Source organism: Microcaecilia unicolor, chromosome 1 (assembly GCF_901765095.1).
Source record: "Microcaecilia unicolor chromosome 1, aMicUni1.1, whole genome shotgun sequence".
Classification (NCBI taxonomy): domain Eukaryota; kingdom Metazoa; phylum Chordata; class Amphibia; order Gymnophiona; family Siphonopidae; genus Microcaecilia; species Microcaecilia unicolor.
In genome coordinates this window covers 435,043,358-435,064,064 of record NC_044031.1, presented here as the reverse complement: position 1 = coordinate 435,064,064, position 20,707 = coordinate 435,043,358, and the positions used below count along the sequence as shown (strand labels likewise).

The 20,707-nt window shown below is 44.7% G+C and overlaps 1 protein-coding gene across 5 annotated transcripts in view; it reads right to left on the bottom strand.

The window, feature by feature from the left end:
• LDLRAD4 (low density lipoprotein receptor class A domain containing 4) overlaps positions 1–20,707 on the bottom strand; it is an 819,180-nt gene that overhangs the window by 16,527 nt on the left and 781,946 nt on the right. The gene's annotated exons all lie outside the window — the stretch shown is intronic.

Sequence of the window (20,707 nt, the reverse complement as noted above, 5' to 3'; positions counted from 1 at the left end):
ACATAGCACTAGAAGGCTGGAAGAGGGATTCACATCACACTGCACTAGGCCCCAGTGCTTGCATTTCCCACTTCTTGTGTGGCTTAACTTTTAAAATATAAACAGAAGATAAAAATAGGATCCACCAAAAGTAAACTAGTCATTCCCAGTACAACAGTCAGTCAATGGATGTAGAAATGAAAATTTAAAAAAGCTCTGTTACTTCTGAACTATTGCACTGTCATAGTGAAACAAATTCTTACACACCTGATTATTGGGGGTATTTTCGATATGACATCTACATCCGATTTTGGACATTTTGCTGAAAACGTCCAAAAATCAAGTGGCGAACATAGCAATTTTTGAACCAGAAAAACGTCTTAACTTTTTGTTTCAAAAATAACCATTTCGTAGATGTTTGTGTTCAATGTGATTTTCTTTTGTGACCATTTTCGGAAAAAAAAAAAAAAAAAGCCAAGGGCAAAATTCACAAAAACAAGCCATTGGGATGTATGGAGGCCAGCAGTCTTTGTAGACTGGCCACACAGACATCCCAGCAGAGCAGTGGGGCACCCTTGAGGGCACTGTAGTTGACTTCACATAAAAGGTCCCAGGTACACATTTAAATTTTACCCTCTTATATTGTATGGGGAGCCCTCCAAACCCACCAAAACCCTACTGTACACGTGGGTACAGTAGGTTTTTGGTGGGCTCACACTTTCTACCACAAGTGTAACAGTTAGAATAGGACGAGGAGTGGCCTAGTGGTTAGAGCACCGGTCTTGCAATCCAGAGGTGGCTGGTTCAAATTTAACCCTCCATTGCCTCAGGTACAAACTTAGATTGTGAGCCCTCCTAGGATAGAGAAATATCCAGTGTACCTGAATGTAACTCACCTTGAGCTACTACTGAAAAAGTTGTGAGCAAAATCTAAATAAATAAATATGGGCCTGGGTCCCCTTCTCTACAGTGTACTGCACCGACCACTAGGCTATTCCAGGGACCTGCTTGCTGCTCTAATAGGCCTTAAGAACTTCACTGTGAGCCCCTATGGTTCCATTGCTGGTTACAGAAGGCAGGCTGCTGCTTCTCCGATCACCGGTTCCAACCCTCTTTCCTCAGAGAAACAGAAGAGAATCTCATACTCCACACCTTCCCCCTCATTCTATAAAAGTTCATCTACAGTTAGGCACCAATTTGCATGCTTAAGTTATGGAATACTAGGAGTTACATGTTTAAGTGTTAAATTGGGTGCTAACTGGTATTCTACAACTTTATTACACAACTTACATAGCAAGGGAGTGTTCACAGGGGGAGGTGCATGGACAGGGTATGGGTATGACCAAAACTTATGCCCCTGCGGGTAGACTCAGACCAAGGATCCCAATTCACTGCAGAAGTGATCCAGCACATGTGGAAGATGTTTGGAGTGAACAGTAAATCGCACATCTCATACAGACCTCAGTCATCGGGACAAGTGGAAAGAGCCAACCATACCATCATTACCATCCTGAAGAAGAATGTGTCTACTTTTGGCAAGGATTGGGATATGAAAGTTACTGTTGGTTCTCATAGCCATCCATGCTATTCCCCATCATTCCACAGGATTGTCATATTTTGAAATGACAGGTAGGGAGATTATGTTACCTATTTATTTGTTGTACAGAACTCATGAATTTATCCATTTGCAGAGTGCATTTACCTTTGTCTCCAAATGGGAAAGTAGTGCTAGAGGTATAAAAGTCTACTATGATCAAGGAATTACCTCCACGGAATACCAAATTAGCGACAAGCTATTCTATTACAATTTTGCAAGAAACAAGGCCAAAGAAAATAAATATTTTTGCCCAGTTGGCATGGTCCATTCCTTATTATGGATAAAACTTCACCTGTGGCATACCAAATTCGTCTCATGAAAAATACTTAAGGTGAAGATGCCCTTAAATGGGTCCATATCAATCAGCTGAGACTGTGTCATCCCAGTAAATTTGCCCTGGATGTGTGCATTGTTGAGATGAACCAAACTAACCCAGCGACAGCATAGTCTGTTCTCTTTTTGTTTTTAAGATGCAGAAACGAGTTTTGAAGATTCTATTTTGAAGATTCCGAAACATTTAAATCAAAGTATTCCTATCTGTTCTCCCATGACACAAACCTGTTTGACACATTACATGCACTATTCCACTGCCAATGTTTGGAATATTTTAAGTCAGTTAGAGAAAGTGATGGTCCACCTCATCCAAGCCAGAATGCTAAACCCAAAAGATTCAATAGTCATGCTGCTGGTGCCCTTATTTTTACTGCCCTTGGGTCACTCTTTGGCTCATCCATTTCTACTGCCAAAGCAGTCTCTATATATAATTTGCAATGTATTGTACAAGACTTTGAAGCCAACATGAAAGACATTAAGTCACAAATCAGTTCCCAACAAAGTCAACGTATTGCCCAAAGCAAGACCATTCAAGATACTGTCACTATTGTCAATTTACATTTCCACAAAATTGATGTTAATACTGCTGAATTATTATCAATGGCATGATGAATGAGGAACGCACTTTCATGCAACCTGTGAGGGCACTTACCTATGATTTATTTAGGGAACTGGATAATAGCATTAGCAATCTTATACAAGGTCAGATACTTACCTATTTGGTCCTGTCAGACGTTATCCGTGATGTTTTTGCCAAAGTCACACAACTACCCATTGAACCCTTCCAGGTTCAAATTGCTTTTCATTTGCACACTGCCATTCGGTTATATGTGGATTTGGAATGTATGTAAATTGTTTTTGTACTAAAGTTGCCTTTTATTTTGCCCGAGAATGTGTACCAGTTGAAACAAATTGCTAATGTGGGTACTTGGCATTACAATCTGTACCTTCGTGTTGAGACTCCCAATGTTGCTTACCAACAGGATGACACCCATCATTATTTGGTCCCTAACTTAGAGCTTTCTTAGATAACCAAGGATATCCATTGGTTATACCCTGTCAAACCTTTTCTGAAAGACACCACTGAAGCTCTTTGTAGTTTGTCCACTGAGAATGTTCAAGAGAAAAGCAAGTTTACCATGACTAAGTATGAGTATGATGATTTTTCTGATACTACTGTGGCCGTTGTAAATAATGTTTGGTTAATTAGTACACCCGTAATAAACTCACGGTCACTTTTAACAAGCATGATGTTACCAATTGTTTCCCTTTACCTTGTAATATTTGATTGCTGTTTCCAAGAATGCTGTTAATGGTGGTGGAGTTTCTCTGTTTTACCTTGACACAGATCCAGTTGTTACCAAGATTGAAGTTCTGGATGTTTCATTGACATCCTACTGACTTTGGTCAAGAACTGAGCTCACTCTTCATGTTTAAAGATTCTCATACTGTTGAACATGCTGTTGATCAAGATGACATTCAGGTTGCTATCTACAAACATGATCCTTTTGTCATCCCCATCTTCACCGTCTTGTGGAGGAACATCTTGTTCCTGCTTGCTGTCTTCTTGGTGCAGGAAGTTCTCCAGCTCCATCGTCACTTCATTTGTCACAGTTCAACTCCATTGCCCATAAGACTGCAAGATTTTGCGGAGGCCAACCATTAGTAATTCTTCACTACGATGCCTTGTTTTTCATTATGATGTTATGTACTAATCCATGCTGATGCTATTGCCATGCATATATTTGATTTTGATTCTTGTTTCATGTGTTAAGACATTTTACTAATATAGTGTTATTTGTTCTTGTATTCATTTATCTGCTGTATTAGCTCATTTGAACATTGTTAAATGATTTACTGAAGTTCTACTTTGGTAGTCTTTGCTTCTAGTTTTTCACTTGATAAGTGTTAGTTTTGAGATTTTTTTTTATGTTATCCATTTGTATGCATATCTTTGGTCTTGACCATTAGTCCTGGTTCTAATCTGTCTAGTTGTATTGTTAGTTTGGTTGGAAATGGCAGTCCAGTAGAGCAGCAACTGCCCTAATACCAATGCAATCTCTCCTGCTCCAATCTTTCCCCTACCTTCCTATCAGACAGCCCTCCAATCTCCCCTAAATTCCTATCAGAGATCCCAATGCCCCCTTGATCAAAGACCCCCCCTCTGACTCCCCCACACAATCTAGGCCCCCTGGAGTTCCCCTCTGAATAGTCTGGTCATGGCAAGACTTTTTTTTTCTTTTTGAAGAGACTTATTATTTACAAATATCTGTAACAGCTATGGGAGTAGGGACAGATCCCTGCACAAGCCCAGGGGCCCAGAGGTCTGGGAGCCTTTCTCATTATCAAGGCAGACTTTGCATAACAGCCTACCTACACAATCCGGTGGTTGTGTTTTTCAAGAATGGGATAAATCTATTTATAAACTCTGCTAAAACCCTGACGTTTACAATTAATGCTATTGTCAATACCCTATGCAACCTACTTCTACTTATTTATGTCATTTCAGGCAAGCAAGCACAGCGAAGGAGATAAAGAAGATGATGACAAAAAATTTAACAGGCTCATAAATTTCACATCAGAAGTTTCACAAAAAATACTGGACTCGATACGAATCGTGTTTCAGCCACAGAGGCCTTCCTCAGGAGTCCCTGTAATTTCTGAAAGTACTAGAGCATTTGTGAGCAGTGTATCAATAAGCAAAAGGTTACCATAGACCAACTTGTCTTGAGTGCACAGTAACAGGACACTGACATGCACAGGTAAAAATCATCAACACACAGAGTGGATGTGAACCTGAATTACATGCCTTTTTCAATATAGTAACATAGTAGATGACGGCAGAAAAAGACCTGCACGGTCCATCCAGTCTGCCCAACAAGATAACTCACATTTGCTGCTTTTTGTGTATACCCTACTTTGATTTGTACCTGTGCTCTTCAGGGCACAGACCGTATAAGTCTGCCCAGCACTATCCCCGCCTCCCAACCACCAGCCCCTCCTCCCAACCACCGGCTCTGGCACAGACCGTATAAGACTGCCCAGCACTATCCTCACCTCCCAACCACCAGCCCTGCCTCCCAACCACCGGCTCTGGCACAGACCGTACAAGTCTGCCCAGCACTATCCCTGCCTCCCAACCACCAGTCCCGCTTCCCACCACCGGCTCTGGCACAGACCGTATAAGTCTGCCCAGCACTATCCCCGCCTCCCAACCACCAGCCCCGCCTCCCGATCTTGACTAAGCTCCTGAGGATCCATTCCTTCGGCACAGGATTCCTTTATGCTTATCCCACGCATGTTTGAATTCTGTTACCATTTTCATTTCCACCACATCCCGCGGGAGGGCATTCCAAGCATCCACTACTCTCTCCGTGAAAAAATACTTCCTGACATTTTTCTTGAGTCTGCCCCCCTTCAATCTCATTTCATGTCCTCTCGTTCTACCATCTTCCCATCTCCGGAAAAGGTTCGTTTGCGGATTAATACCTTTCAAATATTTAAACGTCTGTATCATATCACCCCTGTTTCTCCTTTCCTCCAGAGTATACATGTTTAGTTCAGCAAGTCTCTCCTCATACGTCTTGTAACGCAAATCCCATACCATTCTCGTAGCTTTTCTTTGCACCACTTCAATTCTTTTTACATCCTTAACAAGATACGGCCTCCAAAACTGAACACAATACTCCAGGTGGGGCCTCACCAACGACTTATACAGGGGCATCAACACCCCCTTTCTTCTGCTGGTCACACCTCTCTCTATACAGCCTAACAACCTTCTAGCTACGGCCACCGCCTTGTCACACTGTTTCGTCGCCTTCAAATCCTCAGATACTATCACCCCAAGATCCCTCTCTCCGCCCGTACCTATCAGACTCTCCCCGCCTAACACAAACGTCTCCTGTGGATTTCTATTCCCTAAGTGCATCACTTTGCATTTCTTCGCATTGAATTTTAATTGCCAAACCTTAGACCATTCTTCTAGCTTCCTCAGATCCTTTTTCATGTTTTCCACTCCCTCCCGGGTGTCCACTCTGTTACAGATCTTAGTATCATCCGCAAATAGGCAAGCTTTACCTTCTAACCCTTCGGCAATGTCACTCACAAATATATTGAACAGAATCGGCCCCAGCACCGATCCCTGAGGCACTGGTGAACGTTTGCGATAATGATTTAACATGCAATATGATTATGAGAGTTCAGAAGGATTAAGTGACAGAGACTGAGCAGAACTGGATTCTTTTAAAAATAAATGTGGATTTTTGTTTTTGAAACTACATTGCACTCCATTTAAGTACACATCGGATAAGCGCATGCTCTGTTTAACTGCATGCCGTACTTCGGTCCCATTTTTGGTGCCATCAATTTCTATGGGGCAAACTTCGGTTTAGCGCACCACTGATAAATGCAAGATTCGCTTATATGCATGGTTTAAGACCACTCCTATGCAGGAAAGACTCTGCATAAGCGCGCGAACGGAATATGGAAGCCGATTGGTGCTTGACAACCAACGAGATTTCAAATTTACCGCCCCTTTAACTGCCACAGGCAGAATAAGCGAAAGAATGTTGTTAGAGTGTACACTAGGGTCATCATAGTCGTCATCGCGGCGAAACTGTAAGACTTTTAACACTGGCTGAACGAATAGAAGTTCTTAAAAAATTAGAAAACAAACTAAGTCAAGCATCTATTGCTAAAGAATATGGTGTCAATCCCAGTCAAACTTCACATGGCTTGAAACAGAAAGACCAGCTTCTGGGAAGACTGGAAAAACAATACAAATCCACAACGGAAACGAAAACGGGCGGGAAAAGCTGAGGAGGTAGAAGATGCTCTTCTTCAATGGTTTTCTCGAGACAGGAGCAGACAGTTTCCTGTTAGTGGTCCACTGCTTATGGAGAAAGCTAACCAGTTAGCTGAAAGTCTTGGACTAACTGAATTCAAAGCCACTGTTGGATGGTTGGAAAGATGGAAGGAGAGGAACAGCATAAAATTCAAGAAACAGCATGGTGAAAAACAAGACGCTGATGACTTTGGTGCTGAAAATTGGTTGTTTCAGTTCTTCCTATCATCTTGAACGAGTTTGTACCTCGTGACATTTTCAATGCTGACGAAAACGGTCTCTACTGGCGAGCAATTCCTGATGGAACACTTGCATTCAAACATGCCAAAACTACTCGAGGTAAAACGTCGAAGGACCGACTGACGATCCTCCTTTGCTGCAATATGGATGAGAGTGAGAAGCTGGACCCCCTCGTCATTGGAACGAGCAAACAGCCCCGTTGCTTCAAGAAAGTTAAGCGACTTCCTGTGTCATACGAGGCTAATGCAAATTCATGGATGACTAGGGAAATTTGGAAGCAGTGGCTAAAGAAGTTAGACACTAGAATGCGGGCACAAAAGCATCAGATTTTGTTGCTTTGTGATAATTGTGCTGCACACAGGGATGATGTTAGGCTGTCTAACGTCAAGGTGGTCTTCCTGCCACCAAACACTACCTCTCTGATCCAACCTATGGATCAGGGCATAATAGCCAATTTCAAACAACAATATCGGGCTCTTGTGCTACGTTGTCTGATGAGCATTATGGATGACCAGACTTGCAAGGATAAACGTGCTGTTGAACTGCTCGTAATATTGTAATTAAATTACTGGTTTGTTATCATTCCCTCTAGAAGGTCCCGCCACCTCCAGTCTCAGGTCACCATTCTTCTGACTGCTTCCACTAGCCCTTAGGTCTTCTGCTTCTCTTCTATCTCCTCCAGAATAGGCACAGGATACACACTCCCTTTCACTTCTCCCGGAAATAGAAAAGTGTTACAATAAATTTGTTACTCCCCCTCACTTCTGGTTGAGATGAGTGTTAAACTCTGGGTTCTGTTTCGCCCATTGAATGTAGTCATGGCTTCAGAACCCAACTCCCAGAAGTGGAAGGAGAACAAATACACTATCCACGTCTTGTGCCCTCAAAGGACACGAGAGGATTATAATCTAACTGTAGGGATTTTCCCTGACTCTGGAAGAGACACACCAGATTTCTTTCCAGTTTAATAGAAAAACATTTAATAATAAAATACTTAACTTCATATAACAAGTGCTAACAGTTGTACCTTATAAGCTTTTAAGTCTGTACCAGTGACTAAACAACCATGTTCTACTCAGGGCCTAACAATACACAGAATAACATTGTAAACAGTCACTTATTTTTTCATACCCCTCCCTCACAGCGACATCACTCAGTCATGCTCACCTTCAAATCACCCCTAAACTAGTTCCCATTCATTTACTTTCACCCCAAACCTTTCAAAATAACTTTAACACCATTCCCTCACTCTCTTACACAGAGCATGCCAAAAACACAACCTTTCTCCTGCAGCGCTGCAGCCTCTCTCCATCCAAACTGCAGCCTTCTCTCTTCCAACTGCCAGCCAGAGAGCCTCTCTGTAACAGTCAGCAAAGCTGTTGTTAAGCCAACAGAAGCTCAGCTCTCAGCTAATTCTAAAGACTTGCGCTGCTGGCCACAATGGAACTCTGGAACAACTTGGGTAATTTTATTTATTTTATTAACCCCTCGGGTTACAATATATCACTGTTGGATTCCTTACATATGCAGAAAGAAGCCTGGAATCATGTTACACAGGCAACCATTGTGAACTGCTACAAGCAGGCAAGCTTTGTTAAGGATGTGGAGAGGGAAGAAACAGAAGCAGCTGTTGCAAACGCGTCAAATGAACAGGTTATTGACATCCCAGCCAGTGTTACTGAAGAGGAGTTTCATCGCTATGTAGCTGTTGATTACGATCTACAAACAGCTGACAACAGCACTGATGTCGAGATATGCGCCTACACGCAGGCAACAACTGATAATGAAACAGAGGATGAAATGAGCAGCAAGGCACATGCTGACGAAATTCAACAACCTCCTCCTGTCACTTTTGCAAGAGCGCTGGAGAGTCTCAACACCTTGCGGGCCTATCTGGAGGCCACTGGATGTCAGTGCTATGACAGTTTTTACCGTCTGGCAGACATAGTCTATGGAACTCACAGACCCAATAGTGTACAGAGGACTATAACTGATTACTTCAAGTAAGCCTAACGTCAGTTAACGGAGACTGTATACTGTACGTATAATAATAAACAGTACTGTACATATGTCTATCAGATATCAAGCTTCTTTGGGTCACAACGGTTAAGCGCATGCTCCGGTTAACTGCATGCATTTCTTTGGTCCCAGACCCTTGCACTTAACTGGATTGCACTGTATTATGAACGTAATAGTGACACAGAACGGAAGAACCTAGTATGATTGAAACTATAGTCATGCAATGGAAATTAAGGATTCAATGCTGTCTGTGATTTAACCAACTAAAGAAAGTTTTGTTTTTTGAGAACCAATGAGCTTTTTAATTTTTGTTTTATAGAGATAAGCATGCTTCACAGGGGCGTATCTGGAATCCGGCGGTAGGGGGGGCCAGAGCCAGAGAGGGGGGGCACATTTTTGCCTCCCCCCCCCCGCCCCCGCCGCCGCCGCCGCCGCCGCCTCTCTCCACCCCCTCCCCGCCGTCAACCCTCCCCCGCTGCTTACTTTTGCTGGCGGGGTCCGACCCGCAATCTCCATATTTCGGCTTCCTCCGTGGCCATGTGCTTCCAGGAAGTAACGCTGCAGCGCTGATTCGTTGAATCTAGTTCGGCGTCTGACGTGCTGGGACGTCAGACGCCGAACTGGATTCAACAAATCAGCGCTGCAGCGTTACTTCCTGGAAGCACATGGCCACGGAGGAAGCCGAAATATGGAGATTGCGGGTCGGACCCCGCCAGCAAAAGTAAGCAGCGGGGGAGGGTTGACGGCGGGGAGGGGGGCCAGGGCGAAATCTGCGGGGGCCCAGGCCCCTGTGGCCCCACGCAGATACGCCCCTGATGCTTCAATCAATCAGAAAGCTTGAGAGACACAATTTGAGAAAACTACTGTGAATGTGTATGTTGTGTTTTCATTGCCTGATACTGCTCTCCATAGTGAAATGTCGACCGCATTGAGTCTTCAGGTGGATGAGCCAGTGCATGTATACAGTTGGACAGGTTTTCAAGCTAAGTAAGAAGTTTTCTGAAGTTTCTAAGCTATAAAAATATTTTGAAATAAAGAGAAATTGTGCTACAAATTGAGTAAGGCTTGTTTCTGAGTGAGAAGAAAAATGAGAGTTTATGTATCCAAGGAGCAAGAAAGTTTCTTAAAATGATTCCTGAAAAACAATGGTCATGGGTAGACTGAAGAAACGTATTTGCAAACCTGACAGTACTGGCAGCAGTCGACTCTGAAGGGCACACAGCACACTGCCGATGTCACTGACTAAGCTGAAGATCTAGTATTAATTCAGGAGGACACTCCACACATCCCTCAGTACAAAGACACTTTGAACATACACTTTAAACGGTCTATGTAAATATCTTAAATTTGGAAAAATTTTATATGCAAATTGATTTTGAGCATACATATCTTACTCCTCTGTTTACTAAGCCGCGCTAGCGGCTGCAGTTTGCTAATGCCAACACAACCCATTCAGTCTGAAAGGGCTGTGTGAGCATTGCTGCATAGCAGCCATTAACGCGGCTTAGTACATAGGGGGGACGTTAGTGTTCACATTTACTGTTTTCATTTATGCACATGATTTCAACATACTTTCATTATGTGAGGTTTATAATGAATACTTATCATGCGACATTACTTGCTCAATGATCATTTTATACTGTAGCGCTATCATAGGCCTATTTGTAAACCATGTTCTACTATTGTACACCTAGGGCCCTGTTTACTAAGGTGCAAGTTTTTAGCACACGCTAAAAATTAGTGCGCGCTAATGTTAGAGACACCCATAGGAATATATGGGTGTCTCTAATGTTAACGTGCCTACAGCGCTGCTTAGTAAACAAGGCCCCTAGCCATTTATTTTACACATATACAAACACACAAAAGCATGCAGTCAGTTCTTCAACCTGATTGGCTATCTAGGAAGCAGCTTTGTTTTACCACTAGATGGCATACTCAGCTACTGGATTTCTACCAAGAGCAGCAATTATTTATTTTTATTTTTTTTTATTTACCGCCTTTTTGAAGGAATTCACTCAAGGCGGTGTACAGAAAGAATAAGTAAAACTCAAGCAATAGACAATCACAGCATTAAAGATATTCAAACAATTAAAAATATGGCATAGTATACTACATCGAAACTCCAAACACAGCTTCACACATGCTGCGTACAAGAATCAATAAATACTCCCGCTGTCACCCAAACAGCCAAACATAACCACGCAATCAGCAGTAGAGAAAAAAAGCCTCAGTAATGCCACCCAGCCAGCCCAAGGTTTCAGACTATATGGCGTGGGCCCGATGCACCATCATCTGGCTCAAAAAAAACTCCACTTAATGCTCCTTAGTGTATCAAGGTATGTATTGAAAACCTCTCCCAAATCAACCGGTAATGCGACAAACGTGTATATATACTTATAAAACACAGAATGTAGTTTAAATCAATTGCTTTCAATTCTATTCATACCGTTTACATCAGTTCAATAATAATCATCAGTCCAGGTGAGTCAGCCACAAACCACTTAGCTTCAATCCAATCGCTGCAGTGTTCCGCTGTCCTTAGTATCACCAGCTGGTCAACCCAACAGGGAATCCCCGTTTTGTTTTGCTGCATCAGGGGTTTCAACGCTACATCTGGGATTACAATCCTGTGTCCAGTCTGCTCTGTTTTTCAATACAGCAGACTGGACACAGGATTGTAATCCCAGATATAGCGTTGAAACCCCTGTGTGGCTTGGTCGTAAGAAAAAAAGGACCAGGTAAAGTCGTCCCAAATGTTCGTCAGGGATGCCCTTCTTTTTTCCATTATCGGTCGAGGACGCCCATGTGTTAGGCACGCCCCAGTCCCGCCTTCGGTACATCTCCGACACGCCCCGTGAACTTTGGTCATCTCCACAACGGAAAGCAGTTGAGGACGCCCAAAATCGGCTTTCGATTATGCCAATTTGGGTGACCCTGTGAGAAGGACACCCATCTTCCAATTTGTGTCGAAAGATGGGCGCCCTTCTCTTTCGAAAATAAGCCTGAATGCCTCTTGATTGTGCATGCTTGTATGTGCATTTGGTATAGTTGTGTTCTGGGGTGGAGTTTGGAATGAGTTGTGATTTATATGCATACAAATATATCTGTTCTTAAGCAAGTACAATTATATGTAGGTTCATTTAACCTGTGATTTGTGCAGGATTTCTGCAAGTAATTTATAGAGACGTACAGAGGCTCATTTTCAAAGCACCATAGGCACCTATGTGTCTTCATAAATAGGCTGCAAATAGATGCCTTTTTTTGCCCTCTTAATCCAGGCAACCGGTTATAAAAATTACCCTCAATATGCACAGGCAACATATCCAGATGCGCTTGGAAATTCTTTTCATCAGGCCAGCAGGATCCAGTGTGATATCTGCACTGCTGCTTTTCAGATTTAGGGTGGTGTTCATAGAATCCTGTCAATGTGTTTGGCAGATTTTAAATGGGTTCTAAATCTGTTTTTGCAGGGTTTTGTATTATTTCACATGGTACCTGTTAGCCAGCTCTCGGATGCTGTGGGTGCATGAGCACCCCCAATAATGAGCAAACTCCTTGACTGTGTCCAGAAATGGGGGATTTAGCACCCCTAATAGTTCTGAAAAGTTGGCTCCTATGTCTGACAGTGGAGGAAGTTATATTGCTGGAATGACACCAGAATTAGAATATTCATTTCAAGTTTACTATTAAAGAGTAAGATGCACAATATGGGATCAATTTTTAAATAATTTAGGCTTCTAACTTTGAGAATTTGGCTTCTAGATTGGAATTTCCTAGTGCTGAATGCCTATGCAACTGATAAATACAAGAGGCCACAAACCACCAAAGAATCCGAAAACTAGCAGCGGGTAAGGAAACCTGGAATAAAAAAAAAAACTAAACAAAAGGAGATGAAGAAGCCCAGATAAAAACCTGCAAACTACCAGTATGGCAACCTCAAAGTTTAATGAAGATGAAATAAAAATATGACATATGCCTAAATTTATGCTCCTCTTTTTCACCGAACTCCTCAATTTCGACCCTAAAAGGTGCATGACAAAAGGGGCAGCTTTAGGGCAGGGCAAAAAGTTGGGAGCTTACCACTGATCAGATACCACCCGTGCTATCTGCCAAAGCATGTAAGGCAGTGCTGGCTCAGAGTAAAAATGTCAAAAGTTCCACTGTCACAGTGGTGGTGCTCCCCCCCCCCCCCCACACACACACAGTTTATCCGATGACCCCACTGATAGTGCCTACAACTTTCCGACACCTCCCCCACAGACAATGCCCACAACTTTACAATACCGCCCCCCGCCCCATGTTGGAAAGTTGTGGGCACATCAGTGGGGCGTTTGAATGTTGTTGGAAAGGGGGGGAGGGGGACTGGAAAGAGAGATGGAGTGTCACTGTAACCTTACAGGTCAGCTAGCCTGGGTTACCAGATTGCTGGTAGTGTAGCTGCACTTACCACCTCTTCCACCAGGTGGAACTGAGGACCAGATGCACTAAACCTTAACGACCCTTTTAACGACCCTTTACTGGCCCTTAACAAAGAACTTTTCGACCGTACCATGCATCAAAGGCCATTTTCCGACAAGGCTAGCAGCTAGCGAAAACGGAATGCAAACGAGAAACTACCATTTAAATGTGGACAATTCGGAATGCACTAACCATACCAATGCTTGCAACGAATCATTTACCGTCAGAAATTTAACGTGAGCTCAGACCTGTCGTTAAGGTCTGAGCTGTCATCTCCCCGCTGCCCCCTGCACCATAAAAATCCAAGCTGCCATGTTTAAACAGAAAAGTGAGATAAAAAAAATAAAAACACCACAAACACGTGGCTCCCCGCTTTCCCCTGCATAAAATATAAAAGCTTTACAAACATCAAAAAAGGATTGGGAAGGGGCAAGGGCGCTCATCAGGAGCGTCCTGTATGGACGGCCTTGTCCCCCCCCCCCCCCCCGCCCCAGGTTGCTGCTGCTCCCCGCTTCTCCCTGTATGAAATAAAAACTCATAAAAAATCAAAACTTTTGCAGCGCCGGGCCTCCCTCCCTTCCTGCTCTCTCTTCTCCTTCTCCCACCACTGCTCCGCCTCCCGCCATCCTCCGCCTCCATGCCACGCCCCCCTGAATTCGTTGCCGCCACTCCCCCCTCCACTGGACCCCCCCCCCTCCGCCTTACCGGCCATGCAGCGCCTCTCACCTGTGTGTGAAGGCGCTGCATGGGATGGAACAGCTGATCGTCGATCACTTCTGCCTTCACCGACGTCTCTCTCCTTCTTCCTGTGCTCGCCCTCCTCTGACGTAGGTTATCTACGTAGGTAACTTACATCAGAGGAGGGCGGGCACAGGAAAAAGGAAAGAGACATCGGTGAAGGCAGAAGCGATTGACAATCAGCTGTTCCATCTCGTGCAGCGCCTTCACACACAGGTGAGAGGCGCTGCACCGGCCATTAAGGCGGAGGGGGGGGGGGGTCCGGTGGAGGGGGGGAGCTACGGCGACGAACTCAGGGAGGCGTGGCACAGGGGCGGAGGATGGCGGGAGGCGGAGCAGTGGTGGGAGAAGGAGAAGAGAGAGACAGGAAGGGAGGGGGCCTGGCTCTGCAAAAGTTCTGATTTTTATGAGTTTTTATTTCATACAGGGAGAAGCGGGGAGCAGCGGCGACCTCGGGCGGGGGGCAAGGCCGTTCATACAGGACGCTCCTGATGAGCGCCTTTGCCCCCTCCCGATCCTTTTTTAATGTTTGTTGAGATATTTTATGCAGGGGAAAGCGGGGAGCCACGTGTTTGTGTTGTTTGGGGTTTTTTTGTTTGTTTTGACGTTTGTGGCATGCGCAGAGCAGCCAGCATAACGCTTGTCTGCTCTGCGCATGCTTTAGGGGCCGATTACTGATGGGGATTACGAATCTTTGACACATTGTACTTTTCAATACCGCACCGAACATGTGCGACTTGTTTTTTTGCTGCATGCTTCGTTTTTTCAAATTCGTTAAGGACTTTAACGTTTTAGATTTTTTTACGTATGGTTGATGCATCTGGGCCAGAGAGCTAGCACATGGTAATGACCGGTGTGCTGTCACAGCCAGCCACTCCTCCACCCGCCCATGTCCTGGCCAGATCCCACCCTCTATGGGCTTGAGCCCTGAGTGTGTGTGTGTGTGGTTTTTTTTTAAGTATCTAGAAACATCTCCCTCTGCTGTTAATAGGTGCCATGCACTGTTTCTCTCCTACCTACCTGTCCTTTCCTCAGCCTCTGTGGCCCAATCCCAGCTGACAGCAGGAAAGCAAGTCCCTGATACAAAGGCAGGGGTGCTTCCATCATCTGATATTCCTACCACTGGCACCTCTTCCACTGAATTCAAAGCTGTATGAATCACAGGGTGCACTGTAGAAATCTATGGAGAACTGTGCAGCTCAAACAAATGATCCTGAGCTGTGAGTCTTGTGAGCAGGAGAGGCATTGGTGGCACGAAGAACAGGTTATAGAGTTGTCAGGTCTGCTGTCAGCTGGGATAAGGGGGTCAGAAGTGGCCTTGTGGACAGGATGTTTTGGTCCGTCCTATTCAAAGGCAGGGCAGACCAAAGCACAAAAATGTTTCAGATAATTCAGCTACTCATTAACAAAAACAAAGAAAATAATTAAGACCTTCTATTGTGTTATGAATTCTATTTATTTCATTCCTGAGTGGAAACATTTTTGAAATCTCCTGTTACAAGGCCAGGCCAATAATTATACATTTGAGTAAATTAGTGCCGTGCTGGTATAAGAAGAAATTATAACTTACCAGATAATGTTCTTGTCTTAAGTCAGCAACACCATTCAGCAGGTAGAGGTAGAGAAAACTGAATTCAGCCAGTGACAACATCAGCAGAAGCAGAGGTGCTCCCTGAAACAATCCAGTATGGCAGCAGAAGGTCCCTTTGTAATGCACCCATGCCCCATCAACCACTGCAACTGCAATGATAATCATGTGAGCAAAACACCACAGAGTGGCACTCCCTACCTTGCCAGGATATAGCCATAACACTGGTGCCACGTATGGCTGCCAATCAGAAAATGATTTTTTTTTTAATTTTTGAAGCACTGAAAAGGAAGCACACAGCACAGCTAGAACCCTGGTCTGAGGTTTTCCAAGGGTGAGATTGCAGAATGGTGATGCTGACTAAAGAAAAGAAAAGAAAAGAAAATTATCTGGTAAGACACAATTTCTTCTTTCTTAGCATCAAATCCAACATTCTGCAAAAATGGGATGAACTGAACCAGTCTATAGTGCAGAGAAAGACCAGGTCCCCCGAATGACGGCTCTGCCAAAGTCTGAGTGGACTCTGGTCAACATGTCCAACCTGTAGTGTTTAGCAAAGGAATGGAGCGACGAACAAAAGTTGCCACACTGCAAATGTCCTCAGTTGACATTGCCCAAGCCTCCGTCCAGGTGGTGGCCTGAGCCCTAGTAGAGTAGGCCATCAGTCCTTGAGACACTGGACGATTCTTGTCGATGTAGGTGGACTCAATAGCCACCTTGATCCACCTCGCAATGGAGGCCTAGAGGCTGCATGGCTCTTCTAAGGGCCATGGAAAGCACAAAAAGGTGGACAGAGATTAAATTAATTTGTCTCCCTCAGGTACCAAAGCTGTGTCCTCTGTACATCTAGCTGATGGAGCTTCTGATCCCCAGGTGCCGAACTTTCTGCTAAAAAGGAAGGCAAGCAGACCTCCTGATTAACACAGAATGGAGACACCACTTTCAGCAAAAAGGAGGGGACCATACACAGAGACAGATATGGGTCCCAGTAAAATAGTACCTGCAGCTCGGAGACTCTATGAGCAGAGGTGATAGCTACCAGAAACACCACCCTGATAGTAAGGTCATTGGTAGACACTGAGTGCAGATGCTCAAATGGAGCAACAGACATTGCCCAGATTGAGATCCCATGAAGGAAAGGAAGGGAATAGTGGAGGGTGCAGATAAGCCACCCTTTCAGAGATCGAGCCACCTCTCTATGCAAAGCCAGAGGATACCCTTCACCTTCCCACGAAAACTGGGTAGAGTCGCCACCTGGAAACTCAGGGAGCTCAGAGCCAGCCCCTGATCCAGGCCTAGCTGCAGAAACCCCCCAAAATCGGGAATCTGAGACCACCATGGGGGAGAACCCACGCATCTCCAAATGTCTCCTCCCAATGGCCAAACCATAAGCCAGAAGGAATCTGGATCTTCCATGTCTACCAGCCTTTGCCAGAGCAGACCCCAATCCCTAGGCAGGAGAACTGCATACCATGGCCGATGAGGCCAGTCTGGTGTCACCAACAGGACCAGATGAGGATGATGTGCAATCCTGTGCAAGAGACAGCCTATCAGTGGCTACGTAAGGAAGACGTAGAGGGGCCCTCCTTCCATGGTTATGGTTGAACCAGGGCGTCTATTAGTAGAAAGTAGATGGTCTATCAGCAAAGGAAAGTAGATGAAGGTAGGGATGGAGTACTATCTGTACAATCTGCCCCAGTGATCCAGAATGAGCTGAAAGGCCTGTCGCCCCAGCTCCCACCCCCCCCCCCACCCCCCGGATCCAGAGGGAGCAACTGAGAATTTCCATCTCTATCTTGATCTTGCCTGCAATGTGGACTTTTGAAAGGGTCTGCAGATGAGTCACCACCCACTGACAGAGAGACGCTGCCTCCAGGGCCACTGCCTGACTCCTGGAACCACCCTGCTTGTTTATGTACACCATCATTGTGGCAGTGGTGACTGCTTTCCCCTTGAGCAGCCAAAACTCCTGCAGAACTAGGTGGACCGCAGAGGACTCCAGATAATTTATGGACCAGGAAGTCTCCAGGCTTGATTAGGTGCCCTGAGCCCAGACAGTGAGTTTCCCAATCAAGACATGCATTTGTAGTAACCTGAACCCACTGTGAGGGATTCAGAGGAACACTTCTCAGCAGGTGAGTCGGACTGTCTTTCTAGGCTAGACTGAGCCTCACCTTGTGTGGCACAGGACAATGGAAGTCCTGTGAGGCCGATGCCCATTGGGACAACAGAGCCCATTGCAGAGGGACGCATATGAGCTCTTGCCCAAGGCATCACCTCCAGTGTAGCGGCCACAGAGCCCAAGAGCTGCACGTAATCCCAAACCATGGACTCTGGGAAATCAAACAACCGGCGTAACTGCACCCAGAACATCTCTGCCCACTCCAGAAGAAAAACCATTCCTTCTTGCCATGTCAAGGCAGACCCCGAGATACTCCAAGGACTCAGACAGGGCCAGATGGCTCTTGGGCTGATTCACTACCCAGTCCAGAGATTCCAGGAGGGAAATAACCTGCAAGGTAGCCAACAATCTCAGGATTCAGTCTAGCTCTCCTGTCTTCCGCAGACCTTCCTGCAGTGTTCTATAGTAACGAAGTAAAAGTAACACGTTACAATACTTAAGTAAACATTTCAGTACTTTTACGCATTACTGAGTACATGATAAGACTGAGCACTTTTACTTGTAACGGAGTATTATTTGCACCAATTTTAAGTACTATTACCTCGTTACAATTTGGTTTCATTACAAGTAACATGGTGGCTGAAAACAATTTTCCTCTCCTCATGGCTCTGAGGCAGGGGAGTAGCTATGGGCCCACCCTGTCTGTCTCTGGTCACCACCAATCAGGTGCCTGTCTTAGGCGCCAGTTACCCGGCACAGCTGCAATAAGTTGCACTGGCATTAGCACTTCAGTCACATGCAAGAGGAAGCCACCTGTGAGCCACCCATACACTTGTGGAGGAAACTATGTGGAGTGGAGGAGTGGCCTAGTGGTTAGGGTGGTGGACTTTGGTCCTGAGGAACTACTACTACTACTACTACTTAACATTTCTAGAGCGCTACTAGGGTTACGCAGCGCTGTACAATTTAACAAAGAGAGACAGTCCCTGCTCAAAGAGCTTACAATCTAATAGACAAGTGAACGGTCGGTCCGATAGGGGCAGTCAAATTGGGGCAGTCTGGATTCACTGAACGGTAAGGGTTAGGTGCCGAACGCAGCATTGAAGAGGTGGGCTTTAAGCAAAGACTTGAAGACGGGCAGGGAGGGGGCTTGGCGTAAGGGTTCAGGAAGGTTGTTCCAAGCATAGGGTGAGGCGAGGCAGAATGAGCGGAGCCTGGAGTTGGCGGTGGTGGAGAAGGGCACTGAGAGGAGGGATTTATCCTGTGAACGGAGGTTACGGGCGGGAACGTAAGGGGAGATGAGGGTAGAGAGGTAGTGAGGGGCAGCAGACTGAGTTTGATTCCCACTTCAGGCACAGGCAGCTCCTTGTGACTGAGCTCTCCAAAACTCACCAGAAACCCACTGTACCCACATATAGGTGCCCCCTTCACCCGCAAGGGTAGTGGTGTACAGTTGGGAGTAGTGGGTTTGGGGGGGGGGGGGGGGGCTCAGCAGACAAGGTAAGAGAGAAATGGTGAGATGTGTACCTGGGAGCTTTTTATGAAGTCCACTGCACTGCCCCCTTGGGTGCCTTATTGCTGTCATGGGGACCAGTCTACTAAAAATGCTGGCTCCTCAATGGCTTGATTTTGTGTGTTTTGCACTTGGACCTTTTTTTTTTTTAATGGACTTTAAAAAAAAAAACACATGTTCAAATCACAAAACAGTATTTTCGAAAAAAAAAAAAAAAAAGATAGATGTTTTTCTTGTTCAATAATGACCTTCTTTCCTATTTCGATTTTGGATGTTTTTTGCAAAACTTCCAAAGTCGGACTTAAACATTATATCGAAAATGCCCCTCTATGTTTCTGTAATGAAACCTGTTGCTCAATCTTTGAGCATTCTGCAGTCAGAAGAGAAGATGTTCATGGCCTACTTGCTGCCAACCATTAGCAGGCTTCGTCAGACACTCACTGACAAGAAAGCATCAACAACAACTTGCAAGCCTCTTGTGACTGCCCTCACAAATGCGATTGAGCAATGCATCTCTGATCTATTTGACGATTCAGAAGCAATTGCAGCAGCAATCCTGCAACCCAAGTTTCACACATGCTGGACTGACTGTGGACAAGGGTTGTCAACATATCGGACACCTCCTTGATATGGTTCCTAATAAATCTTCACATGATTTGATTACTTCTAAAACAGATAATAGTGACAACGATGATGATAAAGCATTCTTTGCTATAAGGAAGTCAAGTGTTTCAGACAAAAATTCCGTTCATCAATACTTGCAGACCCAGTCAGACAACATCAGTAGTACTGCAGCCTGGCCTGATTTGAAGGAACTATTTATCAGACTGAACACTCCACTTCCTGCCAGTGCAGCCATTCAATGCCTTTTTAGCTGTGCTGGTTGAATAATAAAGTGGACCCACATGACAGACAGTCATTTTTAGAATTTAGTTTTACTAAAAACAAACAAGTGGATTGAATTTTAGAGGATACAAATATTAACAGTAGTTGTGGTCATTGTCTTAAATTCCAGCAAGTGTATTTATTTTCAATACAATTTATACTGAGATTTTCTTTTAAACAGAACATCTCGTATAATAAATGCACTTAACAAACAGAATGCATAGAAAATACACATATTCCTCACAGCTATCTATTGTTCCCATCCAGAGTTTCAAAAATCATTTGTGGAAGTCCAAACAGAAAAGGCGCAATGAATCCTTAAGTTAGCCACCAGTCAAAAAATAGAACAGATCCCAAGATGGAGGTCAAAGCAAATGGTTTATTAAGAGAAG